General features: G+C 40.9%; 1 protein-coding gene and 1 long non-coding RNA gene across 15 annotated transcripts in view; one reads left to right on the forward strand and one right to left on the reverse strand.

Annotated features, from left to right (window-relative positions):
* Positions 1-1,431: 1,431 nt before the first annotated feature.
* The window catches only part of LOC109904040 (LIM domain only protein 7), a 119,220-nt gene continuing 98,045 nt past the window's right edge, over positions 1,432-22,606 (forward strand). For 6 of the 14 annotated variants that reach the window (XM_031793289.1, XM_031793280.1, XM_031793297.1 and 3 more), the window contains exon 1: positions 13,805-14,089. The gene's annotated coding sequence lies outside the window, so the exon portion shown is untranslated. Of the gene's footprint in view, positions 1,965-13,803; positions 14,090-22,606 lie in introns of those variants that run through there. The other 8 variants (XM_031793312.1, XM_031793265.1, XM_031793293.1 and 5 more) reach the window with 7 other exon arrangements.
* On the reverse strand, positions 5,969-7,248 carry LOC116354361 (uncharacterized). Its single transcript, XR_004203564.1, has 3 exons — positions 7,137-7,248; positions 6,335-6,446; positions 5,969-6,086 (listed from the first exon to the last, which is right to left on the reverse strand). It is a non-coding gene; the product is annotated as an uncharacterized LOC116354361 (long non-coding RNA).

A 22,606-nucleotide genomic window follows, 5' to 3' on the forward strand; every position in this document is an offset into this window, starting at 1 on the left:
CCAACACACTTGTTTAAATTGATGTTCCATGTGAAGGAAATGCTATAACTACTCCTCACCCACATCTAGCTAAGTGGATGGGTCACTATTGTCCAGATATGTACACATGTTCATGAAATACAATTGATTGCCCTAATCACTCCCAGACACACCTGCTAATTTTGTGGGTCATGTAATAATCCAGCTGAAGTGGAGTCTTTTGTTTTTGACATGTAGTTAGCTAGCTATCTAAACAATGAACCGGCATAACCCAAACTCATACTACTACCAATACAAACATTGTCATAGCTGCAGTATGAATCTGCACGTAGCTAAAGCTAACAAACTAGGTTAAATGTTAACTAACTAACATTAGGCTATAACTATCAAGCAAATTAAATTCTGATTCTAATAATATTACTACACAGATCATATACGTAACATTAGCTAGCGAGCCAGCAAGCTAAAGTTTGCTAGCTAACTAACAGTATGCATTAACTTGCAATAGAAATGACTTTCTGACTAAATTAGCATCTCATCTGGAAAATGTAGCTAGACTCTTACCCGTATACATGGATGAATGCTTCCCGGCAGAATGGAACCATTTAACACCTTTTGTTTGTAGCTACATCTTGTTTGGCCAGCTTTGTGTCAAGTAACTCCAGTTCACATTGAATGAGGCATGTGCAGAAGGTAGCCCGTCACTTTTTCCTACTGATCTGTCGATATTGCCTGCTAAATTCAGAGCATCAATGCTGTTGAGAAAAGTAGAAAAACGTTTGTAATTCTCAATGGCTAAAGTTATGTCTTTAAAAATGGCACGGTAGAAAGGACTGTCAACACATACTGAACAGATTACGTTATAGACAGAATCATGCTACAGGCCAATCCAAACTCATCTCCCTGCATCTCAGACATTCAAGGCTAATGTTAAGGTTCCTCCCTTTTTCCATGGCTAAACCAACTAGGCTCGTAATTTAACAATTTTATTTGTATTCATGGATGGAATACAAGTTTGTTATTAAGGCACATGAAAGTTCACGTTACAGAAGATATTTCTGAACAAAAAAATGCATTCTGATAAATAAATGTTTACTTTCAAATGCTGCTCCTCTATAGTAGTGACGTGCGACACACGCCTAGTTTCCTGAAACGAGTCACATATATATTTAACTATACATTTCCAATTAAGTCAGAAGACATTTTTCCCAATGGCTAGTCCTGCACAGTAATATCCGTTTTTATTTAACTGTATTGGGATAGGCCTGATCAATGTCAACTGACTTCACACCCATGTATAAACACCAAACCCGGAGTCTGTGTGTTTTTGTATGTTTCTGCTATGTGTGTTTTGACAACAACAATGGCCTGTTTCTCTTGCCCTGTTCCTGCAGCAGTGGTTTGAGATCATGGGAAAGGCATAAGGCCGTAACAACACTGGGGCTCTGTGTGTGTGTGTGTGTGTGTGTGTGGGTGTTTCCCCCTCTCTACTCCAGATGCTTGCCTCTGTGGTCTGCTTGGCTGGCTCCAGAACAGTTTATAGCACTCCCCTTTTCTGTTTACCGGGGATCTTATAGGAGCCAACGCAGAAAGTGAAGGAACTTAAGGAACTGAAGGAACTTAACTTTCACTCAGCAGGAACCTACGGTTACAGAAGATTGGAAAGAAAACAACACAGAGCTTCCTCTACATCCTACCTTTCTTCTCTAGGTTAAACCACTCACTCACCCTCTCACCCTCTCCCTCTCCCTCTCCCTCTCCCTCTCTCTCTCAAACTCCCTTTCACACTGTATCCGTCTTTTCATCACGTTTACAGGCGGTAGCCAAGAAAACATTTGGGTGCAACAATTTCCGATCTGCACTGGAGAACGGTCTCTCTCTCTCTCTCTCTCTCTCTCTCTCTATAAATATATCTTGCTGTCGCTCTTTCAAGCCTCCCATTCATTCAGGACCCTCTCTCCTATCTCCAGAGCTCTACTTCTTCCGTAAGTGTTACTGAGATTGCCCAGCACTGAATGTACTATAGAATGTTTGTTTGTTAGACCTTGTTGTTAAACCACCTTATTGAAAACAGAGCCCATTTGGACTTAAATATATGCCATGTTAGTGTTTGATTGTCATATTCTCCTCTGTTCAGTCTTGTTTCGCAATGACGTCTTGTTACTGACATTTCCTACTAGTAACATTTCCAACGAAGAATGTTACTAGTAAAACCCACACATTTTTTGTTTGTTTGTTCTCTTTCCCATTTCATTTTGCTATGATGTCTTGTAATGTATTTTAAATGGGGATGGTTTTGCCTGTGGAACAGATGTGATTGGGATGGAGCGGGCTGGTTGCCATCTTGGCTTCTTTAATGAGAGGGGTGATAGGCTGTGGAGTTAATTGGGATTGCTGTAGCTGAAACCACAGTGGAAAGCAAAGCAGTGTTGCATTGACCTAAATGAATTTAAGAACACTCATGTGGAAGGAGATGTTAGCATAACATTATGATAACATTGAGATGCATGCATGTGTAAGCATGCATGTATCTTCAGCGTGTGTGCGTGTTGCTGTTCTTTGCGTGTGTGTGTGCGCGTGGGCCTCCCAGACACCCTGGTGTTGTTTCAGTGACTCAGCAGAGGGCTTTAATTACCACAGGCCGTTGCGAAATCTCCCTGACCACTCGGGCCATCCACTCTGTAAAGCACAGTCAGACACAGACAGACAACCCATCGTTCTGCTGATCTCATCCTGACTCCACTTTTTACCACCCTCAGGATAACGGCAGACATAGGGGAATTCTCAATGTTTTCTCAATGTCTATGGAAGTAGTCTTCAGTATTGTTAGCCTGGTTGCAGATCTGTTGGTGCTTTATAGTCAACTCCTTAACAGAACTCAGAACAGTTCGAATCACAGAGGTTTATTTACAAAACAGGGGGCAGGAAAACGACAGGTCAAGGGCTGGCAGAGGTCAGTAATCCAGAGCAGAGTCCGTAAAATACAGAATGGCAGGAAGGTTCAGGGCCAGGGCATGGAGCAGTCAGTAATCCAGGGCAGTGTCAGAAGGTTCAGAACAGCAGGCAGGCTCAGGGTCAGGGCAGGCAGTATGGTCAAAACCAGAAGAACTAGATAATGGAGACTAAAGAAAACAGGAGTACGGGAAAAAACACGCAGGTAGGCTTGACGAGACAAGACGAACTGGTAACAGACAACACAGGTATAAATGCACAGGGCATAATGGGAAAAATGAGCGACACCTGGAGGGGGGTGGAGACAAGCGCATGACAGGTGAAACAGATCACGACTCCTATGGTCGTTGTCATGTTTTTCATGACAATAACTTCACTGTAAAACCCTATAAGTTCTGTGAACTAATTGTAAATCAAAACACTAAAAAGTTCAAATTAAGGCACACCTAATTATTTTTAATTACTTGTAGTTAACCTAATGGTTTTATGCACATTTAAAATAAAAAAACTGTACTTTACTTAAAAATATAATGTTAATTAGTTTAATACATTGGATTGCTGCATATTGAATAGCTATGCTTTAGCTGTAGTCAACTTAGTTTGTATTTGTATTTATTAGCTGATGCCAAGGCAGCAACTACTTTTCCTAGGGTTCAGCAAAATGTATACAAAAGTTATACTTAAAAAGAAAAGATATTACAATACATACACACACAACAGATTAAGTGTGTGCCCTCAGGCCCCTGCTCTACTACCATATATCTACAACACAAAATCCATGTGTACGTGTGTGTATAGTGCGTTTGTTATCATGTGTTTGTATGCATGTGTCTGTGCCTATGTTTGTGTATTTTTATAAATGTTTCTATCGGATTTTACTACTTGCGTGAGTTACTTGATGTGGAATAGAGTTTCATGTAGTCATGGCTCTATGTAGTACTGTGCACCTCCCATAGCCTGTTCTAGACATGGGGACTGTGAAGAGACTTCTGGTGGCATGTCTTGTGGGGTATTTTTTATTTAATTTAACTAGACAAATCAGTTAAGAACAAATTCTAATTTACAATGACGGCCTACAGCGGCCAAACTCGGACGACAATGTGCCAATTGTGCGCCGCCCTATGGGTCTCCCAATCACGGCCGGTTGTGATACAGCCTGGAATCAAACCAGTGTGTCTGTAGTGACGCCTTTAGCACTAAGATGCTGTGCCTTAGACCTCTGCGCCACTTGTGAGCCCAAAAGGACGAGGTCCTACCGAGATGCATGGGTGTCCGAGCTGTGTGCCAGTAGTTTAAACAGACAGCTCGGTGCATTCAACATGCCAATACCTCTCACAAATACAAGTAGTGATGAAGTCAATCTCTCCTCTACTAAGAGCCAGGAGAGATTGACATGTATATGTTTAATGTTAGCTCTCTGTGTACATCCAAGAACCAGTCGTGCTGCCCTGTTCTGAGCCAATTGCAATTTTGTGGTCAGGTGCCACAAAAAGTCCCACTTTGTGGCACCTGACCACGTGACTAAACAGTAGTCCAGGTAAGACAAAACTAGGGCCTGTAGGACCTTCCTTGTTGAGAGCTGTTAAGAATGCAGAGCAGAGCTTTATTATGGACAGACTTCTCCCCATCCTAGCTACTGTTGGATCAATGTGTTTTGACCATGACAGTTCAGAATCCAGGGTTACTCCAAGCAGTTTAATCTCCTCAACTTGCTCAATTTCTACATTATTCATTACAATATTTAGTTGAGGTTTAGGGTTTAGTGAATGATTTGTCCCAAATACAATGCTTTTAGTTGTTTTTTTTATTTAGGACTAACTTATTACTTGCCACCAATTCTGAAAATAAATAAATAAATTTCTTTGTTAAGTGTTGCAGTCATTTTAGTCACTGTGATAGCTGATGTGTATAGTGTTGAGTCATCTGCTTACATAGACACACTGACTTTACTCAAAGCCTTTGACCTTCCTTCAAGCATTTATGGAAAACGACTACCTCGATTTAGTTAGGTAGTATTAACTCAAAACGTAACAAACCATACTATATTCTTAGTACACACAACTCAAAGTCAGTCAATTTTCATGCATTCAAGGAATCTCTATTCTAGTTTGAGGAAGGCCCTTTCCTGTTTCAGCATGACAATGCCCCCGTGCAAAAAGCGAGGTCCATACAGAAATGGTTTGTTGAGATCGGTGTGGAAGAACTTGACTGGCCTGCGCAGAGCCCTGACCTCAACCCCATCGAACACCTTTGGGATGAATTGGAACACCCACTGCGAGCCAGGCCTAATAGCCCAACATCAGTGCCCAACCTCATTAATGCTCTTGTGGCTGAATAGAAGCAAGTCCTCGCAGAAATGTTCCAACATCTAGTGTAATGTCTTGCCATGAGATTGGAGGCTGTTATAGCAGCAAAGGGGGACCAACTCCATATTAATTACCAGGATTTTGGAATGAGATGTCCGACGAGCATGTGTCCACATACTTTTGGTCATGTAGTGTATTTTATGGCACCAAAGGAAATATATCCATGGGATAATCTAATTATACAGCCTTCCATTGAGACAGCTTTAAGTACTGCATTAATTAAGGACTGCCGCTCACCATTCTTATTTTGACCCTAAGGGAGGAGAAAAAAATGTGCCTTTTGTACTTTCAGCTAAAATATAACAAAGAGTCAGATATAGTTATCAGGCCAGAAATTCAAAATATCTCACTTAGTTACCTCGATACTTTAAAAAAAGCCCTATAAGCACATTACCATTTAACTGAAATCAATTAACTCAAAAACAAAAAAACATACCATTAGTGACACTATCTATGATTTATTTAGAATTTAAGGAAAACACAACCAGCAAGGCTCCAACGGCCTTGCCGTTACACCATCCCATCTGGTTTGCGCTTAGTGGAACTATAATTTATTTTTCAACATGACAATGACCTAACACACCTACAGGCTGTGTAAGGGCCATTTGACCAAGAAGGGGAGTGATGGAGTGCTGCATCAGATGACCTGGCCTCCACAATCACCCAATCTCAACCCAAATGAGATGGTTTGGGATGAGTTGAACTGCAGAGTGAAGGAAAAGCAGCCAAAAATTGCTCAGCATATGTGGGAACACCTTCAAGGATGTAGGAAAAGCCTTCCAGTTGAAACTGTTTGAGAGAATGCCAAGAGTGTGCAAAGCTGTCATCAAGGCAAAGGGTGGCAACTTTGAAAAAACTTTAATATATTTTCATTTGTTTAACACTTTTTTGGTTTCTACATGATTTCATATGTGTTATTTCATAGTTTTGATGTAGCAAACTAGCTAGTAGGGTTACCTAGTCACATATCGTACAGATTTGTTGGAATACATTTTACAAAGTAAGGAATTAAACTGTCCTGATCATTTATAACTTACCATATCAGCGTGCTCAATAAGCATATGACAACCATACTGCAGCAGGAGAAGATGTGTGTTGACCACCAATGGCACCAACTAGTTGTTGCTGCATCTCTTCAGCACGTGCACCCTTGGCATAACATTAATAAATGAATTCTGTCGCCATACTCTGTACACGCGGTCAAAACATTTACTTGTCAAGCAACACACTAACATACCTAGAGTAATGTTAGCCAAACTGAATTGCACAATATCTCCATAGAACTAACTAATAATAAAAACTTAGATAAAACTCATAATCAGCATGGTTGCTGTCCAAACGGGTCTGTTTAGTTGCAGTCACACAGTGAAACCTGTTTGAATATACAGTCATTGACAAACAGATATTTACCGCGGTTCTTCTTACTATGAAAATCCTTAACAGTATTTGAAATTCCCTCGCTTTGAGATGCACCACGGTACAGAACGTTGTTGACGCACATGACGCCAGACAACGTCGGGCTGTACAGTTAAAAATATGAGTTACAGTATTCAGATAAAATAGTTGATTTCAGGAAAAGTAAATGCTACGTGCACATCAGGTAACACAATACTTTAGAGTCAGGATAACGGTTTGCCACGTAATGAGTTTACAACAAAAATGTGTTTAACTCCATGACACTGTTAGGGTTTACAGTGCGCAGGCTTTGGCAAGACAACACAAACACATCAGGGACCAGGCTGCAGTGCTGTATAACACTGCAAATTGACATACTACAAACCAAAACAATCCATGTATTATGTGAGATAATTGCATTGTGTAGTAGTAATGAATACTTACTGAGGGAGGATGCAGCGAACTAATCAAACCATTGTTTGTATATCCTAATCAACAATGGCACAACAATGTATAGGTGTCAGAAATGGTTCCTCCTTGTAAATCTGTGTCCTTATCTGACTCATTACACCAGAGGGATAGTTTATTTGTTTTCCGATGTCACACTGCAATGAATCATTCAATAACCTGATCACAAAGGTCAGTGTTTCACACTATACTAGATGATTAGTAGGAGCAAAGGTTAACATCACAGTTGTAAGCGCCATGTGTCTGCCAGCTCTCTTCTTTTTTATTGTCTTGTTTTGTCTCCTCTCATAACCTCTTTTAGAAAATCTAACCAAACTTTATTTAAAAAGCACATTTCCTTAAAGGTAAGATGCAGTGCAAAGTGCTTCCCATAAAATATAAAAAGTGAGAAAGATAAAAACACAACCAGGTTGGGGTCAATTCCATTTCAATTCCAGTCAATTCAGAAGGTAAATCAAATTCCAATTCCAAATGTTCCTCATTGAAAAGCATTGGAATTGTTGTGTACTTCCTGAATTGACTGGAATTTAAATGGAATTGACCCCAACCCTGAACAAAGTACGTTTCTTTAGCTCATCTCCTTTCTCCTCTACTTCTCATTTTCTCCTCTATTTCTCTCTTCCCCTTCCTCTCCTACCCCCTCTACCCTCTCCTCTAAGCACCCCCTTCTCTCCTCTTCTTTTCTCCCCTGCCATCCTCTCCTCTTGTCCCCTCCTCCCTTTCCCCCGTGTTCTACTTAAAGAGCTGGATACATAGCGGAAATATGCAGGGAGGGATGGAATGTGCTTACCACTTCCTTCCCACCATTGTCTGCCCATTTGATTGGTTAAAACGGTTGCTGTTCATGTTTTGTCCATTATGTCATACTATATTATTCCATTAGAATTAAGGCCACAGGTACTCTTGATAACCAAAAAAAGATTGAGAGAATGTCAAGAGTGTGCAAAGCTGTCATCAAGGCACAGGGTGGCAACTTTGAAGAATCTCAAATGTAAAATATATTTTGATTATTTTAACACTTTTTTTGGTTACTACATGATTCCATATGTGTTATTTCATAGTTTTGATGTCTTCACTATTATTCTACAATGTAGAAAATAGTAAGAATAAAGAAAAACCCTTGAATGAGTAGGTGTTCTAAAACATTTGTACGGTACTGTATAAATACAAATATTACAATACTTTAATACTTTAATACTTTAACAAAATGTGTAGAAATAGGGACATCAGAGACTGTAACGTTCTTTGCTTCACGGAAACATGGCTCACTGGAGAGACGCTATCGGAGACGGTGCAGCCAGCTGGTTTCTCCACGCATCGCGCGGACAGAAACAAACATCTTTCTGGTAAGAAGAGGGGCGGGGGCATATGCTTTATGGTTAACGGGACGTGGTGTAGCCAAAACAACATAGAGGAACTCAAGTCCTTCTGTTCACCTGATTTAGAATTCCTCACAATCAAATGTAAACCGCATTATCTACCAAGGGAATTCTCTTCGATTATAATCACAGCCGTATTAGACACATCGATGGCTCTGAACAAACTTTATGTGACTCTTTGCAAACTGGAATCCATATATCCGGAGGCTGCATTCATTGTAGCTGGGGATTTTAACAAGGCTAATCTGAAAACAAGACTCCCTAAATTTTATCAGCATATCGATTGCGCAACCAGGGCGGGAAAAACCTTGGATCATTGCTATTCCAACTTCCGCGACACATATAAGGCCCTGCCCCGCCCTCCTTTCGGAAAAGCTGACCACAACTCCATTTTGTTGATCCCTGCCTACAGACAGAAACTAAAACAAGAAGCTCCCGCGCTGAGGTCTGTTCAACGCTGGTCCGACCAATCTGATTCCACACTCCAAGACTGCTTCCATCACGTGGACTGGGATATGTTCCGTATTGCGTCAGACGACAACATTGACGAATACGCTGATTCGGTGTGCGAGTTCATTAGAACGTGCGTTGAAGATGTCGCTCCCATAGCAACAATTAAAACATTCCCAAACCAGAAACCGTGGATTGATGGCAGCATTCGCATGAAACTGAAAGCGCGAACCACTGCTTTTAATCAGGGCAAGGTGACTGGAAACATGATCGAATACAAACAGTGTAACTATTCCCTCCGCAAGGCAATCAAACAAGCTAAGCGTCAGTATAGAGACAAAGTAGAATCTCAATTCAACGGCTCAGACACAAGAGGTATGTGGCAGGGTCTACAGTCAATCACGGATTACAAAAAGAAAACCAGCACTGTCACGGACCAGGATGTCTTGCTCCCAGGCAGACTAAACAACTTTTTGGCCCGATTTGAGGACAATACAGTGCCACTGACACGGCCCGCAACTAAAACATGCGGTCTCTCCTTCACTGCAGCCTACGTGAAGAAAACATTTAAACGTGTTAACCCTCGCAAGGCTGCAGGCCCAGACGGCATCCCCAGCCGCGTCCTCAGAGCATGCGCAGACCAGCTGGCTGGTGTGTTTACGGACATATTAAATCAATCCCTATCCCAGTCTGTTGTTCCCACATGCTTCAAGAGGGCCACCATTGTTCCTGTTCCCAAGAAAGCTAAGGTAACTGAGCTAAACGACTACCGCCCCGTAGCACTCACTTCCGTCATCATGAAGTGCTTTGAGAGACTAGTCAAGGACCATATCACCTCCACCCTACCTGACACCCTAGACCCACTCCAATTTGCTTACCGCCCAAATAGGTCCACAGACGATGCAATCTCAACCACACTGCACACTGCCCTAACCCATCTGGACAAGAGGAATACCTATGTGAGAATGCTGTTCATCGACTACAGCTCGGCATTTAACACCATAGTGCCCTCCAAGCTCGTCATCAAGCTCGAGACCCTGGGTCTCGACCCCGCCCTGTGCCACTGGGTACTGGACTTCCTGACGGGCCGCCCCCAGGTGGTGAGGGTAGGCAACTACATCTCCCGCTGAACCTCAACACTGAGCCCTCTCCTGTACTCCCTGTTCACCCACGACTGCGTGGCCACGTACGCCTCCAACTCAATCATCAAGTTTGCGGACGACACAACAGTGGTAGGCTTGATTACCAACAACGACGAGACGGCCTACAGGGAGGAGGTGAGGGCTCTCGGAGTGTGGTGTCAGGAAAATAACCTCACACTCAACGTCAACAAAACTAAGGCGATGATTGTGGACTTCAGGAAACAGCAGAGGGAACACCCCCCTATCCACATCGATGGAACAGTAGTGGAGAGGGTAGTAAGTTTTAAGTTCCTCGACGTAAACATCACAGACAAACTGAATTGGTCCACCCACACAGACAGCATCGTGAAGAAGGCGCAGCAGCGCCTCTTCAACCTCAGGAGGCTGAAGAAATTCGGCTTGTCACCAAAAGCACTCACAAACTTCTACAGATGCACAATCGAGAGCATCCTGTCGGGCTGTATCACCGCCTGGTGCGGCAACTGCTCCGCCCTCAACCGTAAGGCTCTCCAGAGGGTAGTGAGGTCTGCACAACGCATCACCGGGGGCAAACTACCTGCCCTCCAGGACACCTACACCACCCGATTTGACAGGAAGGCCATAAAGATCATCAAGGACAGCAACCACCCGAGCCACTGCCTGTTCACCCCGCTATCATCCAGAAGGCGAGGTCAGTACAGGTGCATCAAAGCTGGGACCGAGAGACTGAAAAACAGCTTCTATCTCAAGGCCATCAGACTGTTAAACAGCCACCACTAACATTGAGTGGCTGCTTCCAACACACTGACTCAACTCCAGCCACTTTAATAATGGGAATTGATGGGAATTGATGTAAAATATATCACTAGCCACTTTAAACAATGCTACCTAATATAATGTTTACATACCCTACATTATTCATCTCATATGTATACGTATATACTGTACTCTATATCATCTACTGCATCCTTATGTAATACATGTATCACTAGCCACTTTAACTATGCCACTTTGTTTACTGTTACGGTTTTCTTCGGGTGAAAGAGAGTCGGACCAAAATGCAGCGTGGTTCATTCGATACATGTTTAATAGACGAATAAACACGATCAATACAAAAACAATAAACGTACGTGAAATCCGAAACAGCCTAAACTTGTGCAATAACACAGAGACAGGAACAATCACACTCAAAGAATATGGCTACCTAAATATGGTTCCCAATCAGAGACAACGAGAATCACCTGCCTCTGATTGAGAACCGCCTCAGGCAACCATAGACTTTGCAACCGTGACATTTACATACTCATCTCATATGTATATACTGCACTCAATACCATCTACTGTATCTTGCCTATACCGCTCTGTATCATCACTCATTCATATATCTTTATGTACATATTCTTTATCCCCTTACACTTGTGTCTATAAGGTAGTAGTTTTGGAATTGTTAGCTAGATTACTTGTTGGTTATTACTGCATTGTCGGAACTAGAAGCACAAGCATTTCGCTACACTCGCACTAACATCTGCTAACCATGTGTATGTGACAAATAAAATTTGATTTGATTTAAAAGAAACTCATGAAATAATAATATTCATGTGATAATCAAAAAAGCATGTTGCTTGGATAAGTTAAACAATTATAAAAAATGTATAAATATATATACAGTACAAGTAAAAAGTTTGAACACACCAACTCATTCATGGATTTTTCTTTATTTGACTATTTTCTACATTTTAGAATCACAGGGAAGACATCAAAACTATGAAATCACACATATGGAATCATGTAGTAACTAAAAAAATATTAAACATATCAAAGGTACAGAGGTACATCTGACCACGTCGCAAAAGGAATTTTGAAAATTGCTTGCACAGAAGCAGAGTTAGTGCATTGCAGCATCACAATCAACACACAATTTTTTAAGGAAACTACAACTCTGCATATTTTCCCATTTCACGGGAGCATAATATATGTGATTCTAGTTATTTTACCTCACACTGTCTAGTTTGTCTCACACTGTCTTGTCAGTTTGCTTTGTAACGTGTTAGATAAGATCAACTTTGACACAACATAGGTTACATACTGATCGAAGGGGATATAAACGCAATAGTAAAAACAAAATGGCCTCATGTATCAAGGCCTTTTAACTGTAGTAAACTATACCTATGGTATGCATTGAGTAACAATTTTATGAATTCCGTTCACACAATGGGATGTCCATATGAATTATATCTGATTGTTTTTAAATGAGTGTTTGTTTCCTCAGGTGGCTATAACAGCATGCGATGTCAGCCAACCAGTTAATTCAGCATTTCATATTTTTCTGCCACCAGTCTGGGGGATATGGCAAGAAGCTGGCTAAAAATGGGCATGGTATCATTTGACTCAACATCTAACAAGCTTAGCTTTCTGAATGAACCAGAAAATCAATAGTTATTTCTGAATGATTATCAAAGTTAGATGGCTAATTTGGTTATCCTGCTTTGTGATATACCCCACAGGCTTGGTCTTACTGTATCACTGTTCTGTTCAACCCAACAGTAATCAGATAAGCCTTCCCGAACATAAATAGACCCAGATAAAACAAGACCCCCCAATGTACAGCACTATTACAAGTAAACAGTGCAACTGTTAACCCCCCATGCAGAAAGTGAAGGGCTTTTGACCTTTCACATTTTGAGGCCCTACTACTGTGAGCTTAGAGGCCCACTAAAATTCCCTTAATGCGAAGCCGGCAGCTGCAGAGGTCAACTCTCCCCTGCCATCTGCTAATAAGCATGTTCAGTGTTTAAATATAGACGCAGCTATCCCTGTTATTTTTTCAGCCCCATGTTGAATGCTTGAATCCAATGTGTCATTACATGGAGTAGGGTTGTGTGTAGTCCTAAATCACTAAGGGTTATGCAGATGTACAAACGAGGAGGGAGAAGGAGGCACTGGGGAGTTAGAGCATGAAACATTAAAGCTATACTGTTCTAGGAAGAAGGAATTGACCGATTGTACACAGTACACACTTTAGAGATCTGTTTTGGATTGTAATACAGGGTTCAAATATGCAGGGTGTTATGTCAGGACAGGTGACATATACAGCCTGTAACACTCTCTCTCACACACAGTGCATGCATGAGCACACACTCACACAAAACATTATTGCATTGAAGAGAGAATATTTGCTCCACTCCTTTCTAGTCACTAGCAATATTTGCATGGTAGTTTTATTGAAATTTTTGTCATTTAGCAGACACTCTTATCCAGAACGCCTTACAAGAGCAATTAGGGTTAAGAGCGTTGCTGAAAATCAACAGATGTTTCACCTAGTCAGCTCGGGGATTCAAACTAGCAAACTTTTAGTTACTGGCCCAACGCTCTTAACTGCTAGGATACCTGCCGTCGCTGTTTCAGTCACACAACCTCTTGTTACAACCGCAGGTGTTCTACAGTGCAGGGAGGGTAGGGGCCAGTTTATTATGGTTGTGCGTGAGAGTGTGTGTGAGAGAGAAAGTGTTACAGACTATAAACTTCACTCACCTCTCCTAGTTCCAAATACCCCGCCCCCTTAGCCGGCCCACACACTCTCACAGGTAGTTTTAGAGCTGTCAATTTGCCGGTCATGCTGCCCTGCCCCTGCTTGTGTGTGTTCTGCATTGTGTCACTCTCTATTTGCTACACACGCACATGCTCCTACCCGCCCCTTTCTCAGTTATCCCTGGTGGTATGCACTTTGGATATGTAGCAGTGAAGTGTGGAACTGTTGCTTGTCAAGTCTGCCAGAAAATGCCTGAGTCATTATTGACGGTGACTCTAAAGTTGGAAAACCTTCTCTCTCCCTGTCTGTCTCTCAGTCAGTCTGTTTGTCTATCTGTCTCTCCATAGGACAACTTCAACGTCTTCCTTCCTGTGGGAAGCTCGGACTAAAGGAGGCACAGCTCTTTCACGCAGGAGACCTCCAAGACACATCCACTAAAGCCACTGTCAAGTAAGTACTGCTACATATTTGGATGCACATACAGTACCAGTCAAATGTTTGGACACACCTACTAATTTAAGGGTTTTTCTTTGTTTTTACTGTTTTCTATATTGTAGAATAATAGTGAAGACATCAACATTATGAAATAACACATATCATGTGTTAGTGTTTGGTTACTACATGAAAAGCGAATGAGTAGGTGTGTCCAAACTTTTGACTGGTGCTGTATTTACATACAGATGACAAGATATTGATTACTATTGTATGCATTGTCTGATCTGTGACTGGAACATACTGGGCAGATTATGTGAGCGGAGTTGAGCGGTTGGAAATCCAACTCAGAGATGTGCACCACTCATCCTTTCAAACCGCTCTGCTAAAAACCACTCCATGCACACAGGAGAAGAAACTGCAGCTCCAAATTCGCTCCATTCGCACATCATATCAAATAGACTACATGTCATATTAAACAGCATATACACACTCTAAATAGGTCAGGAGCCAGACAGGGAGCCTAAGAAGGAACTTTTATTTTTATTTTTAGGCTATGTTATTTAAATGATTTTAAGGCTATGGCTACAAAGAAATGCAATGTGAAGCATTTGCGAGTGTGACACAATAGGCTGGTAGGGATGTAAAGCGCTCAGCATTTAAACAACATTTTGTTGTATTAAATCATTATTGTCTATAAATTGTGCATATAGGCTGTGACTTACTTAGAATTAAATACAAATTAACCGAAAAATGACTTAATAGTGCCTTTTAATTCGTTTTTAGAATTCATTTTTAGAAACAGTAGTTTGGCCAGTATGTGGCTTCGGGCTCATGTGATGGTTCCTGGAGAGCAGGCCAGCAGCGGAGAATATCCTCTCCACACTTGCAGAGCCACTGGGAATGCTTAACACCCTTTTGGCCACTCTTGCCAGGCTGGGCAGAGATGCAGAGTTTTTTTCTTTTTTTTATATAAGTAGGCCAAAATGTTTTTAGGCAAAATAACCCAATCAAAAGGGAAAGCCTCTTGAACGTGGGAATATGCCAGGCCTATTGTGCCAAAATCAATTAAGTCCTATTGTATCAATAATAGACCAAAAATGAATGAAATGTATAAGAAATCAGATTTTTTGTCTAGAAATACTTTGCTACAATGACACATTTAGTTATCTACCCACCTTGTTCCTTTCTTTCAGCATGTGCATGTAGTAAGTACACCATCATGCTTTCGTGATATGTGTCTTTTCAGATTCCACAATGATTCTTTAGTTGTGGACATTACATCACCACACTCCTTCTCTTGCTATTTGTCCTCATCTTTGTAAGTCACCTTGATTTTGCACCTGTGTATTTTATCAGTTTCTTTATGAACATATCTATCAAACTCCATGACAGTAGCTAAAGCAAGGGGCTATAGCAGCTCACAAGTAGACTACAAATGCATGCTGGGCTGGGCATGAACTAAGCTCGTGAAGTGAGTGCTACTTTGAGCACTACTAGAGTAAAATTGGAGTGGGCGAGAAGGACCACACTCCAGCCTTTGGGCATCTGGCTCTGTGCTCCAGTCAAATTGGGCACACCGCTCTTTGCTCTGCTCACATACTCTGAGATCGGTTATTTTATGAGACTAAGTTTGAACAGTGTGAGAGACTCACCTTTCTCTTTCTAACAAGACAAGACTAAACTATTACAGATAGTGTGTGTGTGTGCAGGCTTTTGTGTGTGTTTAAGGGTGTGGGTGTGCAGTTGCCAAGTTTGTGCGTGATTGGGGTGAACTTGTGAACGTGTTTGTAGATGACCCCAGGTTTAAATGTAACTATGTGGACTGTTTTCTCGAACAAGCGGCTCTCAGTGTGAAATCTCTTTCATATTGAGAGGTTGAGAAGGGGTCAACAAAAAGGTGCTATTCAAAGTGTAAATCTCTGGGGCTATTCTGCATTTGCTGCATTTGCTATTGTCTCTACTGTTTGCTGTAGAGTACAATAGAATAGATACCTGCCATCAATCAATACTCTCTCTCTGTGTGTGTGTGTGTGTGTGTGTGTGTGTGTGTGTGTGTGTGTGTGTGTGTGTGTGTGTGTGTGTGTGTGTGTGTGTGTGTGTGTGTGTGTGTGTGTGTGTGTGTGTGTGTGTGTGTGTGTGAGTGTGTGTGTGTGTGTGTGTGTGAGTGTGTGTGTGTGTGTGTGTGTGTGTGAGAGAGAGAGAGAGAAGAGAAGAGCAGCATTTATGTTACATGTATTTGAAATACTTATTTAAATGACTTTTGAGTATTTTGTCAATTATATTTTACTGGCCTGAACTTCACTCCAGTGTATTTTATCGACTTTAGAGAGCTGTATTTTGTATTTTCAAAATACAAAATAACCCAAAATACTTTTCAACAGTCCTGATAGAGAGATATACAGTGAAGGGCCTATTTCTTCTAAAATAAATTGAAATTGAAAGAACATTTGGCGTTCACACATGTATTTATATTTAATCCCCATTAGCTGCTGCCAAGGCAGCAGGTACTCTTCCTGGGGTCAAGCTACATTAAGGCAGATATATATTACAGTACATTCACAACATATTTTACAACATATTAAGTATGTTCCTTCAAAATCCATGTGGATGTGTGTGAATAGCATGCATATGTTTGCACGCATGTGCCTGTGCCTATGTTTGTGTTGCTTCACAGCCCGCTATTCCATAAGGTGTATGTTTATTATATCATTTATAACATAAGGTATTTTTTAATTTAATTTTCTGCTTGTTTGAGTTACTTGATGTAGAATAGAGTTCAATGTAGTCATGGCTCTACGTAGTACTGTGCGCGTCCCATAGTCTGTTCTGGACTTGGGAATTGTGAAGAGACCTCTGGTGGTACAGTGCCTTGCGAAAGTATCCGGCCCCTTTGAACTTTGCGACCTTTTGCCACATTTCAGGCTTCAAACATAAAGATATAAAACTGTATTTTTTTGTGAAGAATCAACAACAAGTGGGACACAATCATGAAGTGGAACGACATTTATTGGATATTTCAAACTTTTTTAACAAATCAAAAACTGCAAAATTGGGCGTGCAAAATTATTCAGCCCCCTTAAGTTAATACTTTGTAGCGCCACCTTTTGCTGCGATTACAGCTGTAAGTCGCTTGGGGTATGTCTCTATCAGTTTTGCACATCGAGAGACTGAATTTTTTTCCCATTCCTCCTTGCAAAACAGCTCGAGCTCAGTGAGGTTGGATGGAGAGCATTTGTGAACAGCAGTTTTCAGTTCTTTCCACAGATTCTCGATTGGATTCAGGTCTGGACTTTGACTTGGCCATTCTAACACCTGGATATGTTTATTTTTGAACCATTCCATTGTAGATTTTGCTTTATGCTTTGGATCATTGTCTTGTTGGAAGACAAATCTCCATCCCAGTCTCAGGTCTTTTGCAGGTTTTCTTCCAGAATGGTCCTGTATTTGGCTCCATCCATCTTCCCATCAATTTTAACCATCTTCCCTGTCCCTGCTGAAGAAAAGCAGGCCCAAACCATGATGCTGCCACCACCATGTTTGACAGTGGGGATGGTGTGTTCAGGGTGATGCGCTGTGTTGCTTTTACGCCAAACATAACGTTTTGCATTGTTGCCAAAAAGTTCAATTTTGGTTTCATCTGACCAGAGCACCTTCTTCCACATGTTTGGTGTGTCTCCCAGGTGGCTTGTGGCAAACTTTAAACAACACTTTTTATGGATATCTTTAAGAAATGGCTTTCTTCTTGCCACTCTTCCATAAAGGCCAGATTTGTGCAATATACGACTGATTGTTGTCCTATGGACAGAGTCTCCCACCTCAGCTGTAGATCTCTGCAGTTCATCCAGAGTGATCATGGGCCTCTTGGCTGCATCTCTGATCAGTCTTCTCCTTGTATGAGCTGAAAGTTTAGAGGGACAGCCAGGTCTTGGTAGATTTGCAGTGGTCTGATACTCCTTCCATTTCAATATTATCGCTTGCACAGTGCTCCTTGGGAAGTTTAAAGCTTGGGAAATCTTTTTGTATCCAAATCCGGCTTTAAACTTCTTCACAACAGTATCTCGCACCTGCCTGGTGTCTTCCTTGTTCTTCATGATGCTCTCTGTGCTTTTAACGGACCTCTGAGACTATCACAGTGCAGGTGCATTTATACGGAGACTTGATTACACACAGGTGGATTGTATTTATCATCATTAGTCATTTAGGTCAACATTGGATCATTCAGAGATCCCCACTGAACTTCTGGAGAGAGTTTGCTGCACTGAAAGTAAAGGGGCTGAATAATTTTCAGTTTTTGATGTTAAAAAAGTTTGAAATATCCAATAAATGTCGTTCCACTTCATGATTGTGTCCCACTTGTTGATTCTTCACAAAAAAATACAGTTTTATATCTTTATGTTTGAAGCCTGAAATGTGGCAAAAGGTCGCAAAGTTCAAGGGGGCCGAATACTTTCGCAAGGCACTGTATAAGCACCCCCCAAATTATTATAATTGAATCCTAACTACTCATGGGCATTCAGGTTAGAGACCCCAAACCAACTTTCACATGTTCATGCTATCCTATCCCCTCAACCAACCAACCAACCAATCAATTGGTCAATCAATCTTTCCATCTTCCTACTTTTCCAACTATAACCAGTCACCACCATTACTACTGCAGAATGTACCACTACATTCACATTACATTTGAGTCATTTAGCACTATAACGTATGTCAAAACCATATACACTTTAAAACAAGCTAGCAAGCAAAACACATTTTCTTCAGGAAATGTACTTTTCAGTGATCACTGTTAGCCTAAATAATTGATTTATTAGATATAACTACACCTAGCTACTGTATCAGTAGGTCTACATACGAACGTATTCGACTCTTCAACGGCCACAAAAAAATATCACTAAAGAGCTGTCATCACTAAATGCACAATGATATTTCTCTCCCCAAATAATAGCATATAATGTTCTTATTGTTATGTCATCAATTCAACTAAAATCAAACGTATACACTGAACGTTTCGCAAAAGTAAACTGTGCATCTATTTATCTGAAACCCACAGCAAAAACGATTCAGTTGCTTTGCTTCCCTATGAGATCCTACCTTTTTTCATATCTACTGACAGAAGATCGCATTGTTCAATGTCTTTCTTCTTTCAGTTTTCACGCTTAACAACTGTAGTCTATACATTTTTGTAATCTAACTGAACCAAAATCCAAAGTAATACGATTTATATAGTAGTTGTCACGTTCTGACCTTAGTTCCTTTGTTATGTCTTTGTTTTAGTATGGTCAGGGCGTGAGTTGAGTGGGTTGTCTATGTTCGTTTTTCTATCATTTGGGATTTCTGTGTTCGGCCTAGTATGGTTCTCAATCAGAGGCAGCTGTCAATCGTTGTCCCTGATTGAGGATCATACTTAGGTAGCCTGGTTTCACTTTTGAGTTGTGGGTGTTTGTCTTCCGTGTCAGTGTTTGTTACCACATGGGACTGTTTCATTTTTTTCACATTTATTCTTTTGTTCCAGTGTTCTGTTGTGTTTGATTAAACATTATGGACACTTACCACGCTGCGCATTGGTTCTCCGATCCTTCTCGCTACTCCGCCTCAGAAGAGGAGGACGAGATCCATTACAGTAGTCTATAAAAGTAATCAGACCAATAATATTACTACATTTAACTTAGTACATATAGTCTGTTTTAAATAGTGAAGTAAAACGAGTTAAATGCAAGTCCCACCAATCTATTTTTCTTTTAAAATATATTGTTCACATTATTTAGCATTTTATTTTTATACATTTTTATTCAAATGTACTTTTGTTTGGGGCTGGAGCTCATTAGAATACTAATCATACCCAGCATGCTTTGCTAGTGTTCATTTTTACATTTACGTTTGATTTTGGGTATTTAGCATCCTGAGTGACTTACAGTCAGTGCATTCAACTAAAGTACATAAACAACCACATACAGAGAGATCCTTGATGAAAATCTGCTCCAGAGCACTCAGGACCTCCTACTGGGGCAAAGGTTCACCTTCCAACAGGACATTGACCCTAAGCACACAGCCAAGACAACTCAGGAGTGGCTTCGGGACAACTCTCTAAATGTCCTTGAGTGGCTCAGCCAGAGCCCAGACTTGAACCCAATCAAACATCTCTGTAGAGTTCTGAAAATATCTGTGCAGTGACTCTCCCCATCCAACCTGACAGAGCTTGAGAGGATCTTCAGAGAAGAATGGGAGAAACTCCCCAAATACAGGTGTGCCAAGCTTGTAGCATCATACCCAAGAAGACGCAAGGCTGTAATCGCAAGGCTGTAATCGCTGCCATGTTTTTATATACATTTGCAAAAGTCTAAAAACCTGTTTTTGCTTTGTCATTGTAACGGCTGTCTTGGGTGGAAGAAGGAGAGGACCAAAGCGCAGCGTGGTTAGTGTTCATCTTAATTTAATAATAACCAAAAAACTGAACACTACAAATGACAAAATAACAAAAATGAACCCCTAAACAGTTCTATCTGGTGCAGACACACAAAGACTGAAAACAACCACCCACAAACCCCAACAGAAAACAGGCTAGCTAAATATGGTTCCCAATCAGAGACAATGACTAACACCTGCCTCTGATTGAGAACCATATCAGGCCAAACAAGAAACCCCACATAGAAACAGATAACATAGACTGCCCACCCACTTCACGCCCTGACCACACTAAAACAAAGAAAATACAAAAGAACTATGGTCAGAACATGATAGTCATTGTGTGGTATTGTGTATAGATTGATGAGGGGAAAAAACTATTTAATACATTTTAGAATAAGGCTTTAACGTAACAAAATGTGGAAAAAGGTAAGGGGTCTGAATGCTTTCCGAATGCAAGCAAAACGTATTTGTTACCATTACTGAGAATGTGTTGAGGTTAAAGGGGGTACTTGCAGATATATTTAGAAAATACAAGATACTTGTATCTTAATTCAATATAATACTTTATTTTGGAACATTAGTCTTTGGGGTATTTTGTAATTGTATTTTGTAATTTCTTCCCATCCGTGTGTATGAGGGCTAACAGTGAATGAGTTACAGTGGGGCAAAAAAGTATTTAGTCAGCCACCAAGTATTTGACACACTGCCGATTTTGCAAGTTCTCCCACTTAAAAAGATGAGAGAGGCCTGTAATTGTCATCATAGGTACACTTCAACTAACAAAAAAATCCAGAAAATCACATTGTATTTTTTTTAATGAATTTATTTGCAAATTATGGTGGAAAATAAGTGTTCAGCCGCATGATGGAATTCAAACCTTTACAAGACCAACGTCCGATTCAGTTCCGCATGGTACTGACTTAACAAAATCAGCCTGCATTGTGAAGCTTAATGACGTGTGTTGTGTGTGTGTGTGTGTGTGTGTGTGTGTGTGTGTGTGTGTGTGTGTGTGTGTGTGTGTGTGTGTGTGTGTGTGTGTGTGTGTGTGTGTGTGTGTGAGAAAGAGAGGTTGTGTTTAGGATATAAGGTGTGTGTGTTGCCACAGTGAGGGGGTACGTGGATGTTTTGCATGTACAAACTGGAAGGTCTATGAATATATATACTATATATTACCATTTGTACACACCTACTCATTCAAGGGTTTTTCTTTATTTTTACCATTGTTTACATTGAAGAATAATAGTGAAGAATAACACATATGGAATCATGTAGTAACCAAAAAAGTGTTAAACAAATAGATCAAATAAATCAAATTAGATTTTAGATTCTTCAAAGTAGCCACCCTTTGCCTTGATGACAGCTTTGCACACTCTTGGCATTCTCTCAACCAGCTTCACCTGGAGTGCTTTTCGAGCAGTCTTGGAGGAGTTCCCATATATGCTAAGCACTTGTTGGCTGCTTTTCCTTCACTCTGCGGTCGAACTCATTCCAAACCATCTACATTGGGCTGAGGTTGGGTGATTGCAGAGGCCAAGTCATTTGATGCAGTACTCCATCACTATCCTTCTTGGTCAAATAGCCCTTACACAGCCTGGAGGTGTGTTGGATCATTGTCCTGTTGAAAAACAAATGATTGTCCCACTAAGTGCCAAATAGATGGGATGGCATATCACTGCAGGTTGCTGTGGTAGCCATGCTGGTTAAGTGTTCCTTGAATTCTAAATAAATCATCAACAGTGTCACCAGCAAAGCACCCCCACACCATCACACCTCCTCCTTCATGCTTCACAGGGGGAACCACACATGTGGAGATCATCCGTTCACCTACTCTGCATCTCACAAAGACAAGGCAGTTGGAACCAAAAATCTAAAATTGGAACTCATCAGACCAAACGACAGATTTCCACCAGTCTAATATCCATTGATTGTGTTCTTTGCCCAATAAAGTATGTTCTTTATTGGTGTCCTTTGGTAGTGGTTTATTTATTCGACCATGAAGGCATGATTCACGTAGTCTCCTCTGAACAGTTGATGTTGAGATGTGTGTTAACTGTGTGAAGCATTTATTTGGGCTGCAATTTCTGAGGCTGGTAACTCTAATTAACTTATCCTCTGCAGCAGAGG

The sequence above is a fragment of the Oncorhynchus kisutch genome, linkage group LG2 (genome assembly GCF_002021735.2).
Source record: "Oncorhynchus kisutch isolate 150728-3 linkage group LG2, Okis_V2, whole genome shotgun sequence".
NCBI lineage: Eukaryota > Metazoa > Chordata > Actinopteri > Salmoniformes > Salmonidae > Oncorhynchus > Oncorhynchus kisutch.